The 12,178-nt window shown below is 39.7% G+C and overlaps 1 protein-coding gene across 1 annotated transcript in view; it reads right to left on the bottom strand.

Annotated features, from left to right (window-relative positions):
- Positions 1-12,178, bottom strand: part of LOC124157886 — a 320,618-nt gene that overhangs the window by 17,928 nt on the left and 290,512 nt on the right. The gene's annotated exons all lie outside the window — the stretch shown is intronic.

The raw sequence follows: 12,178 nt of genomic DNA on the forward strand, positions 1-12,178 counted from the left end.
TACGTTCGAGTGTATTCCTGTGGGATAGATAATCATGTATTGACTTTAATTTATAGGCATGAAAATGAAAATTGCGTCCGTTTCGATGTGCATTATTTTCCGTTTCTGAAAAAGCCCCTAATTAATGGCGGCGCTACCATTCTTTATATAATTTTTACCGAGTATGAAGCTAACGGCGAGTAGAGAAATTTTCCTTCTCGCAGAATTAAGTAGCTAGAGTAAAAGCCTAGAGAGGGCTCTTTTATCGAATTTTGAGGGTTGGCTAAACCCAGTACTTGAAAAGAGAGTACGAGGTCCGAGGAGAAGGCACTTGCGGTTGAGTAGCGAGGAAAAACTGTCGGCTGAATGGAAGAGAGGGAGGGATGAGAAGATCCTCGTACCGCGGATCTCTTCCCACGTAGGCGAGCCTGCACTTTGATGGATGGCGAAAAAATGCTTGGGATGGCGGAGAGCAACTTCCACGAGGACCAAGTTTTCTGGGAGAAGTCAATATGGACTCCACCACCCGTTTGTTTTCACAGGTCTTCGGTTTGCCCCTCAGAACTTTTGCCCCTCGCACGGGGGCGGAAGGAAAAGGGGAGAAGAATGGGTTGTGTGGAGGATGCCTCGTGCGTTGGCGACGAAAAGTCACAATTCCACGCACCCTCTAGATATGTCAAAATGAGACTTGCATTTGGTACACCTTTTGACCACTCCTTAATGAAGGGGGCTTCAAATTAGTATTGTAATAAATACCATATTTTCTTGCAAGGTTTTAATTTGTTATTTTACCATCCACAAAGTTCGCAGTCAGATCTTGTCTCGTGAATCACCAAAAAACCATGCAAAAGTTCTAAGCTTTCATTATTTCTTTTGATTGTATTATAGAAATATAAATGATATGTATATGACAAATATTGAGAATGGATGTGGAAAAAATGAAATTTTCAAGTAGGTTAGAAATGAACCTAATATAGATAACTATGTTCCCTGATGAAGTTAAGTAAAACGCTCTGCCAAATATTGATTGATCACTGTTTAATTGGTAATGGCTTAGTTTTCTAGAGTAGGTTTATTTCCGATGCGTATGCTTAAGTCATTCTTTTCCTTTATTTAATTAGAGGGGTATCATGAATCAGTCGTCTCAAAACTCAATCGTATACGATACTGGTATCGTCAAACCTGCTGTACACCTTTTCTTTCAACTAGGGCTTGGTGAATACTTTTCGAATGTGGATATTATTTTGTTTTCGTTGCTATGTATAAGTGATTGCCGCGGACTTTTATCGATTCATTATTTTGTGGAATTATTTTTTAGCAAAAAAACTCTGACATTATTGAATATCATAGGCTATCATTGGAAAATAATATGAAGTGAAATGTGAATAAGAGAAAAATAAATTGATGACTTTACGTCATTAACTGAATGTCTCCTTTTGAAGCACAAGTAATCAAGGTAAATGCAAGCGGCTCTAATTTACTTCACGAAGGATCGTGTTATTCGTCAAAAAGTATTGAATTTTTGTATTCTGAGATCCTTTTCGCCAAATAAGTATTTATCATATCAAGAATTTAATCTGCATATTGATTCCATTATACTCTTGTACGGATATGAATAGATTTTAAAAATCTGGGTATGACATTTTATATCCGCACAAATACCGAGTTAATAAATCTTCATTCCTCTCTGATCTGTTGTTTTACTGGCACACAAGCATTATTGATAAGGAGTCGCACTTTCTATCAATATATTTTCACACATGCATATCCTTGTTAGTCTATTTTGAAGCCTCATCGCACTGCAGATACTGAACTCTGAATCTCTCGAAAGCCTTCCTTTCCATGATGCACAGTTCTTAAAGTGAATTACTCCCCTTCGTTTATCTTCAATCAGAACTGAGGCAGTCTTTCACTTTCATCCGCAGCGTTCCTCGAGTTTAGTTTTCCTAGCTTTTTAATAAATTGCTAAAACTTCCTGGGAACGTTCACGACATGCCAACCGCGAAAAGTATAACTTTGTACTATCTAAACGATTGCTTACCCTTTTGCTGTACAACTAACTGTTTTCTGTAGGGTTTCTTTACGCGGGTAGATCATAGCCTCCATGATATGCGCGTGATAATTAATATTTTTAATTCAAAACTGTGAATTGGTTTAGTAGGCTTTTTCTGTAAATAGCAGAATAGGTGACATTCGCATCGAGTGTCGCGAGAAATAAAATCCTTTGTACCTGTAAGTGAGCCAGTGACATTTCGGGCGCCCGTGTATTCTGATACTCCATCAATGATCTTTAAATCCCGTGGAATTTGTTTTGCAGAAGATTACTTTACTTTTTTCGTATTACTAGAGAAAGACCATGAGCGGCTTCGAACGTAGCCGGGTTTGAGTGCTAACACCATTATTAAGCTGAATCCTCACTCGACCAGAAAACTCGTTTCTCTGTTGCTCGGTTTATTTTTTAGCAGGGTAGTCAGCTGTAGAATGGCCTTCGGAGTGAAATGAGAGATTTAGGTATGTTTTTGAAGACGCTTATAAGATCTCTGACGGCATAGATCTACCAAAATTATATGCAGGCATATTCTTGAGGCCATTTGTGGTATTAAGATGATGTAGTGTCTTGAAGCTCCGTTGCGCATTGACACCCATGGACAGTTTTTTTTGAGGACGAAGAGGGTGTTTATTGGTGGAGAGAAACTCAGCTCTATTTGCTCTTAGAAAATTACACTGAGAGGCCGCAACTTAAAATCCCAGCCAACGGAAAAAAATGCTAATCAACCCAGTTGAAGTCAACTTGATTCCGACCGGGGCTTCAAGACACTACATCATCTTGATACCACAAATGGCTTCAAGAATACGCCTGTATACAATTTACGTAGATCTATGCTGTCAGAGATCCTATAAAATATTATGTGGTCACCCTTTTTGTCCTCATGGTATCCTGGTAAAAAGAATAGTATCAACCTATTATTGATGTCATTTTTTACTTGAAAATGAACGTTTAAGTTAAGCCCGAGTCGCATTACATCAGTTTTCAGTGAGGACGTTAATAAACAGTGAAAATTATCTCCAATTACCATTCTTACTCATATCGCTCGTTCTTAGACGTGGAAGTAACTGAACGTCTGCAATTGTTGGCCTACGATATTTTGAGTACATAGGTATGGAGGGAAGTATGAAAATATCGTCTATAAGGAGAAAATGGGACCTAGAATTCCTTAAATGCACGTGTGCATAGGTACCTCATATACCCAATATCCTTCATATCGCATAATCACAGCATAGAAATAGAAAAAGGGCAGAAATATATCGACGAAGAGTCAATAGAGCAAAGAATTTCTTACGTACATCCAGGTCAGCGGCTGATGCACCCAATAGCCTACTTTTTCACACAAATGTACCCTAATGATGTGGAAGGACAGGAGTATATTAATTTATTCATGTTATTGTATAGAAAGGGCGACAGAATATTAATTTTTTCGCAATAAATTTTGCAATCTCTTGAAGTAGAGGAAATTTTCGTATCGATGGAAAAATTAATGTATACTGAGCGCGGCAGAATATTAATTTTTTCGCAATACATTTTGCAATCTATTGAAGCAGAGGGGATTGTCGTATCGATGGGAAACTCGAGTGCATTTAATATATGGATATTATGCACCTGTCGCCGGTGTAGAATGATTCTCCGCTCGCGTCACGTAACTGCCGGGGCATGTAGAGGGGCAGGGGGTGTATATGGAACACTCACCCACACCATTGGCGGAGAGCGTTGGGGTGCATGTCCGCGGGTGCGCGGATGTTGGGCGGGGGGATGGGGGCGGGTCGGAGTGGGGCTGAGTGAATTATGGAAAGTAGAGAGGGAAGAGTGGTGTGGGGTGCAGTGGTTGCCAGGGAAGGGGTTAAGGGAAGATACGGTACGTGGGCGGACGACTGAGGGCAACAGCTGCCGCTGTCGGCTCTCCTCTCCCTCTGAAATATCTGCCATCGCTCTTGAACGAGGTCTCTTTTTCGCATGCATGCGCATGTGCCAGCCAAGCCAAGCCGGCTTTTTTTATCCGCGGGAAAGAGGGTGGAATAGGAGTATAAAAACGTATGTGTGTGTATATATATATTTCCTGCCGAGTGCAAATGCCAGGAAGGGTTGGGGAAGTCCCTCGAGATTTCGTCTTTCTCTCTCACATTGAGTCACATACATGCCCCCACATTTATATATACCTACAAGGGGTGGAGTGGGGTGTTTTTCGCAAACTCCTTCTGCATTGCACTCACAGTGCGCGCGTGATCTTGATGGATTACGGCGAGCGTTTTCCAAGTGAGACGGGTGGCTCGGGAAGGGGATCTAATAACTTCGAACTCTCGGGCCAAAATCTAATAGAAACTCCTCCTGAACTTGACGTGTGAAAGGTTTCGCGAATACGGTGGAAATTCTCGAAGACCTGCCTGCCCCCCTAGTGGGAAACGTAAGCGGAACAAGGAGTAAGTCTCAATGAGCCGTATTTATCCGTCCGCCGTCGTCCGCATTATTTTTCTTTCCATCTGGCAAAGTGTGGTCAATTTGGCGCTTTTTCCTCAAAGTCAATGGCTTTGTGTACTGCGTGCGGTTTTCTTTTACGAGACTCGGCAGTCAAGTTTCCCCCAGAGTTGAGTCTTGGTTTTTCTCTGTACAGCTTCAATTCAATTTTCCTGGTTTTTATCGCATAGGTATTTCTAAATGTTGTCATTTTGTCTCCTAACGCAATTAGAAGTTGAATAACATGTGGTGCTCCTCCAGAGCTCTTTCATTGAGTTATGTGAATGGTACCGTTTGCCTTGATTATAGGCAGATGATTATGTTTGGTTGCAACGTTATATTCTTCATTTCCGAGGCAATATTCACAACTAAGGTACTGATGTTTCGATTAATATTGGAAATTCAAGTTTCTTTAAATTTAGACATGAAAGATGTGTGAAACGATTAGATAAGAATTCGTTTTTTATGTTTGTCGTTAATGTTTGCTCCAAAATTATAACTTCCTAATTTGTTTTAGATTTGATTTAGATAGATTCGCTATAGATAGATTCGTTTGAGATAGATTTGTTTTAGATTGTTTAATTGATTTAGAGTTTTAGCTCTTGTAATAAGGATTATTTTCGCAAGTCAAAGTTTTCTTCCATTTATCGTATCGCATCGTAACGTATAGCTAGAGACATAGTCTTATAAGAGTTTGCTACGAGTGAAGAATTACCTACTATCCCAAAATATTTGCTTGGGAGGGACATGGTTGAACGCAGTCTATGAGGCTCTTGCTAAATTTACAAAATTAACGTAACTTTGATATAATACACATTATAATATGTCGAATAAATAGCAATTTATTAGGAACATATTTATATGTGCCTAAATAGAGTTTCTGTAAAATCCGTGGAGCTAAAAAAGGGATCTAGGTATTTGCACATAAGAAAGAAATAATGATTTTGGTGAACATCCTTGTCACTAGTGCACTTCGGAGTATGAAGACCGCGCGGCGATTATGGAGTTTCATCATGAAAATGTTATCATTATATTCTATACTGAAGAAGCATATCCACTTTAGGTCTTCATACGAGAATAATATGCCGAAAGGAAAACACGTCTCGGGATATGCTTTAACTGATGCCGAGGGGAGCATCAATTAAACCATATCCAGAGGTTTAGCCAAGGGAAAGAGTCGCTCATGGACGTTTCCGTGGTTTCAGTATTACTTTTCCGCAAAGTAGCGTAGAGGAAAAGCAATCAAGTTATAATTTGTTGTTGTACCAATTGTATCATTGGAATTAGGAACTATATGTATTTGCTCAATTATTTTATCTATTGTCCGTTTACAATAAGTTTTTTAGGCATCTTATTATTTTCTTGAGGGAAATATTTTGTCGAAAATATTTAAGCTGAACCCTTATATTGAAGATATATTATCACTAATTTTATATAGATATTTTAATAAAACATTTAATTTAATTAAATTAGGCCTTATCTGAACATCTTCAAAACATTTTATCACGAGGAATCCATGTGTTTTAAGTATTTAATATGTCTTTTGTTTGCCATGAATGGAACTTTGAGAGAACGGAAAAAAGCTATGTTTCTGTGTTACGTAATTCGCTAACCAGTTGCCGCTGAGAATAACAAATGGATATGAAAGTAACTTACTCCCACAGATCTGTTATTTGATTTCAGGCTAGTATAAACATAAATATGAAAAATAGATTTTTGAATATGATAAAGTGTAACTTAATATTTGTTGTTTTTGTTTCAAAGATTTATGTGGTTCCGCTAAAATGTGTATTTTCAAAATTTATATTATTTGGGTGAGTTCCAGCTCAAGTTATAATTTATTCTTAGTATCACTAAATATCGTGAAGCTAACAAGTTTTATTTAATAAATTCTTAACATTCTAATACTTTGTATTAAGATATACCTAAGAAATTTTCTTTGAGAATCATTGACTGAGCGTACGAAATGTCTCTTGCAATTACTCTCTCAGAGGAATTAGCTTGTCAAAAGTTGCACTCGAGAAATTTTTGGAGTAGAAATACAGCAGAACTAATTTTGAGACTGGATCATGATCAGCATGTCTAACTTTTAGCGCGACTTTTGCAGTTTTAAAAGTAGTAGATGTTTTTTTAACCATGAAATGAAGCTACCAGAGGAAGTCTGACCTTTTTTGGACAGTTGCCATTTTACTTTCTCGATGCTCCTTCAGGAAAGAGGTTTCTAGATCTGTTTTTGTAGCTGTTGTCGCCACTAAAGGAGTTATTCTATATGACGATAAAGCTAGAATTTTATTTCCTGCTAGGTAGGAGACTATTTTTGTTGAGACTTGAAACCAAATTTCACCTTTCAGTCATGAAGCTAGTGGTCATTTTTTTAATACTCCAAAGACAGAGACTTTGATAAAAGATATGGACAAGAAAATTGAATGGCATTTATATGCTATAAAAGAAGCGAGTGGTTTAGGCTAGACCATGTAAAGGATTTAAAATGACAAGAGCTCTGAGATTGAGAGTTTGCTGCCTTATTTTACCATTTTGATGAGTGGCAGAAGATTTTGTGAGGTCGTAAGCAGCAGGAAACTTGTTACTATCAATTAAGTTGCTAAATCATTATGTATAATTTTTTGTTAAAAATAACATAAAAATACTTCAGGTTGGGCAGAATCACAGGACACAAAAAAAGATAAAAAAAACACTCACAGTACTAAATTTTCGGTGGCACATTGCCACCTTCCTCAGAGTTAGGTTGGAGACTGTAGGTAAAGGTTGAAAGATAGCTGAGGGAAGGGGAAATAGTGGGAAGGTAGGGTCCAAAGGGGGGGGGGAAGAGTGTGCTGAGGCAAATAGGGGATTATCGGTTAATATTTAATCCGGGAGGAAGAAATGCTTTAAATAGCCATATTTATGTTAATTAGATGGAATTAAGTTTGAGTGGGTGGTCTGTGGGGGGAAGGGAGGCCAAAACTGATACATTGTAACAATCATTGAATTGACGCCGATGAGTGGGCGCATGTTTCGCCACCGGGAGGGACGCAAAGTGAGAGGAAGTGCATGAAAAATAGTATTTGATCACCTTATCATCTATTAGTCCGTAAAAGTGGATGGAATTCGACCTAATTTTAAAATAATAGGTTGACATTAAAAATATATTTAATTCACGTAGCTGATACCTTGATTGTTCAAAGACCTATAAGAGGCTACTTGGTTGGCGAAGTTTAAGATCAGGTTGATTACAAGAGTTCAATTTAACCCTGTGTGTGCGTACTGTGAATGTGATTTGGTATCGCGTGCTGAAGGTAATGCCTCCATGTTAAAAACCCTATTTTTTCTTACTATTCGTTGATAATACAGCCACGGATGACAGAATTACTATGAAAGTAATTTACATCTATATTTCCTCATATTTATGATTTATTGCTCCATATCATGTCACTTTTCCTAAAAGTTGCACAGATGTTCCTTGTTGAATAGCCCGCGGGTGACTCAAGGAATAATAGAAAGATATGTACACATGTAGCAACACTGGGCATGAGTCAATTCAAATGATGCTAAGCAGTTTAGAGTATTAATACCCTGGTGAAGTCTTTGAGTGGATAAACATTCGCCTAATGTAATATAACCTTTTTTCTCCTGAAAGGTTGTGCATACATTTTGCTGCAGAAGCAAAGGGATTATCCATTGTGGTGACCTCTCGTGGCAGCTCGCATCATCAGGCTGAACACTGTGTTTTTCTGAGATACTTAAGTGAGAGACGAGCTAGAGAGGACGTCTCTCCTGCGACTTTTCGTGCTACTAAGGTTTGCAATCTTTTCATTCTATTTCGTCAATCTCCGGGAAGAGTTGTCGCACATGACTGCTGTTAGTCGGTGAAGTTGTCTCTCTCTCCTTCCAAATGCCCAACTCCAATTCATAAACTGCTTGAAGTTTACCCAAGCAGTAGACGGTATCCATTTGATATCTAAATAAGGTTGGTGTATGCAAAACACGTTGGTATTACACGATGGATATTTTGACAGCGTTAAATGGATGAACTTGTTACAGCCACTACGAGTTGTAAAAATTACGTTACATAGATATCCAAGTTTTAATATTCGTGATAATAAAGAATTGCTTTTCCAAACAGTATCCGGAGGTGTCATAAGTTCTGTTAGAATTGAAGAGAAGGAATGTTTTGTTTGTATGTCTGGGAATTGCCAAAAACAACTATAAACCACTAATTAGATGCTGTGAAGATATCTTAGGGATGTTATAATGTGGATCTCCATGTCCACTGTTGGACATCGGTGCAACGTTGTTTGACGGGTCATTGTGATATTTGACAAATATCCATGCAACGTTAATTGGATTAAGATGGATAATGCGCGGGTGTCATAATATGTTAACGCCAACAATGTTGCCTGGATGTTGTTGAGATATCGATTGCTACTCGGCCATATATTTAAATGACCTAGCCAGATAGTTGGGGGACAGATTTTTCTCGCTCGACAGGACCCAAGATTGCAATGAGAAAACATGATGATCTCTGTTTCCTGCGGTGATTTCTGTCCCTCTCCCCTCTAATCAGGCTCCCTCTTTGATGGGGCGTCGAAAATATCCATAACTCAATCTCAGCCACTGTGCAGATATTATTAAAATGGCGGTAAACTCGAAAGAATTCATCAATACGATTCGCTGGAAAAGCTTCATCATTTCCAGATTGCTCTCTTACTGCTATCAATTCTGCCGTAAATTGGACCACGAGCGGCCTCTCCTTTTACGAGATTTCCTTGGGTATTGATACTCAAGCACGATTCGTATGCACGTAAATCTTCGCTGATTCCGCCTTGTGCTTGGAGTGACAATGGGAAAATACAGAATGTTTGTCCGATCTGGGCGATAATCCTGAGGTCCCTTTTGTATCAAAGCAGGCAAAATTAGCGGGTAAGTTCCCCTGGAACACATCGTCGATATGCAGATGCGACCGTCAGATTTGTGTGTACTACCGCATTTCATCATCAAGTATTCATTCCTTGTAGACTTGTTTTCCCAAAAGGAAGAGTGAAGGTGGCGGAGAGTCTTTCCCGAGGGGAGAGAGAGAGAGAGAGACGAAGTTCCCGAAGTGGGAGTTCTCGATGAACGCTTATGGAGGGCGCCCAAAACTTCCTCCAAATCCCTTGTTGACTGCGGTCGGGGGGAAACGATGAGTATTTCGATTAGATGCGGAGGTAAGAGAGCTAGTCAGACGTGGGAAGTGGATAAGAATGGGCGGGAGGAGAGAGAGAGAGAGAGAGAGAGGGAGGAAGGGGGATGAATAAGCTGGGGGAAAGTTATTATCAGACCACCCCCTCTGCGGCGAATGCGTCCGTATGAGAGTTGAAATAAAGCCTTATTGCTCCGCGCGCTGATCTTATTGCCATGAATCTGATCCCCGAATCGTCGCCGTAGACCCATTATTCAAATTCGACCTTTTCAATGGAATCTTGGAGAGGGTAAATTATTTTCTCGTTGTCTTTATCTGTGTATTTTAGCGGCGAGGTCGGCTGCCTAGTCTTAGAAAGGGACGTTATATTTCGCCTTATTGCGATTGTAGCTTAACGAGATTTCGATGAAAATGTCAAACATCCACCACCCTGAAATATAACGGCTATTTATCATGAGTCATATTATTCTTTCATTAGTCGTGATAATTTTGGCCTCTAATCTCTCCAGCGCGTACGCAGCAAACTTCTCTCTCACTCTAGTATAATCATTCCATGCCTTAATTCAGATTGACTGTGTTTACTATGATGATCGTTAAATCTTTTGCCTCAGTCAAACCTCTTTCGCTTATTTGATCTCTCTAGCTTCTCGGGAATGAATAATTTCATATATGTAAAATCTGAATTCGTCTTTTATTTTTTTTCAAACACGCAAGCTAAATTTTTATGTAAAATACACACATATTTAGTTAAAAATTATTTTTCTACAGTTTATTTACAGGAGTTGATGCATATATTTTTATTTCGCTTATTTGATGATGTAAATCTTTTTATCTTACTTATTTTTTTACTGCTCATAAAATAGTGAACAAATAGGTTTATGGAGTTTTTATGGGAATAATCCAAGAATGGAAATACGGTTGAGCGCCTCAGACTAGGAGACCAAGTTTTGAAATGGGAATAGCGGAAGTATTGAAAAGGAGTTGATAAGTCTACCAAGAGCATAATTTTTCTAGATGAAATTTGGCTGGAGGACCTCTCATTAACGTCTCTTACGTCGAAGTGACAATTGATTCCAGCGGTCCCTGCCTGCTGACTTGAAATTCCAGCCACCTTGCCATTATGTATTGAACGAAATATCCCTAACAACGCGAGGAAAGGGTTTTAAAAATGTCCCCAGAACGTATCAAAATATTTTCCATTTCAATTGCTAGTCGTGCAAAAATATTTGGCCGTAAATTTTATTATATTAATAGATTTCAGTGAATGTCTAGATGAAATGAAATGAAGTAGAGTTGAATAAAATATGTATCTTTTGGTATCCATTTTAAAATGGAAATAATTGTAATGGAATAAGAAAATGTTTAATAGGGATGCAGAATAGCGAAAAGCCAACCAAGTGCGTAGTAAGTAAGAGAAGGCCAAACGATGCCATGTAGACGTGAAGGAATGTGTCGTTGAATTTTCCCGAAGAGAGGAGTCGACTCTGCAAAACTCGCCTCAATTTTGCAATAGCCCTGCCACTTTCAGCGATCCGCGTCTTGGTTGCCAAGTGCTAACCCAGAATACCTACACCCTGCGCTGAACCGGCCCCGAAAATGAGATCACCCCCCTTGCGAAGGAGCTCGGGCGTTTGCCAAGCGGAGCCGGAGTGTCCTAGGCATGTCGCTGCGGTAAAAGGTGAAATATATGCAACGGAAGGGAAGGGGAGGGGGCGCGTGGTGGGGGAAGGAGGAAGCGATGAAAGGACTTGACGGATGGCGAGAGGGAGGGGCACTCGCGAGTGGGGAAATATGAAGAGGGAGAACCGCCCTTTTATATACACACAACTCCCAAACACACCCCAAAGCCGCCCGCCCGACTGCTGCTCCCATCCCGTGTCTTCCAACCCACATCCTGCATCCTTCCACGGCTCCCTCTTGCGCCCACCGCCGCGGCCATATGAATAATTCACGGCGTGTGCCACCTGGTCCGGTATGCTAAGGTTTCTGTGTGCGTGTATATGTGCGGGTGAGAGTGGAGAGAGATGGAGGAAAAGGAGGAAGGGAAGGGAACACACTTGGGAGGGTTTGGAAAAGGCATAAGAGGGGTTGAGAAAAGGGTTTAGGATTGAGGAAGGTGTTTTGGAAGAGGGGAGCGAGACGGAACCGGATTATAGGTTGGCCAACACCCTCTCTGCAATCCAGGATACACCCACAGCTGGGCCCTTTTGAAAACCCCCTCAATTTCCTCGGATTTTGGTTATGTTTCGCGAATTTTACCCTCCGATTAAAAAAATCTTCCAAGGGTCTTTTTTTTATACGACGATAGCGAAATTGGATGGCCATCATCTTCGAAATTTCCGAGATAGGTGGTTGTTACTTTGATGTCTATATTTTAAGATTGCTCTTAGATTGATTTAGGCAGAATTTCAGTAATTTATCCCAGATAATATTCCTGACTTTCTAATCATATCTAGTAACGTTTGAAATAACCACGTTCAAGTATCCTGGAGAGAGTGTTATTGGGAGAGTGT

This window comes from Ischnura elegans, chromosome 4, assembly GCF_921293095.1.
Source record: "Ischnura elegans chromosome 4, ioIscEleg1.1, whole genome shotgun sequence".
In the NCBI taxonomy this organism is placed as follows: Eukaryota; Metazoa; Arthropoda; class Insecta; order Odonata; family Coenagrionidae; genus Ischnura; species Ischnura elegans.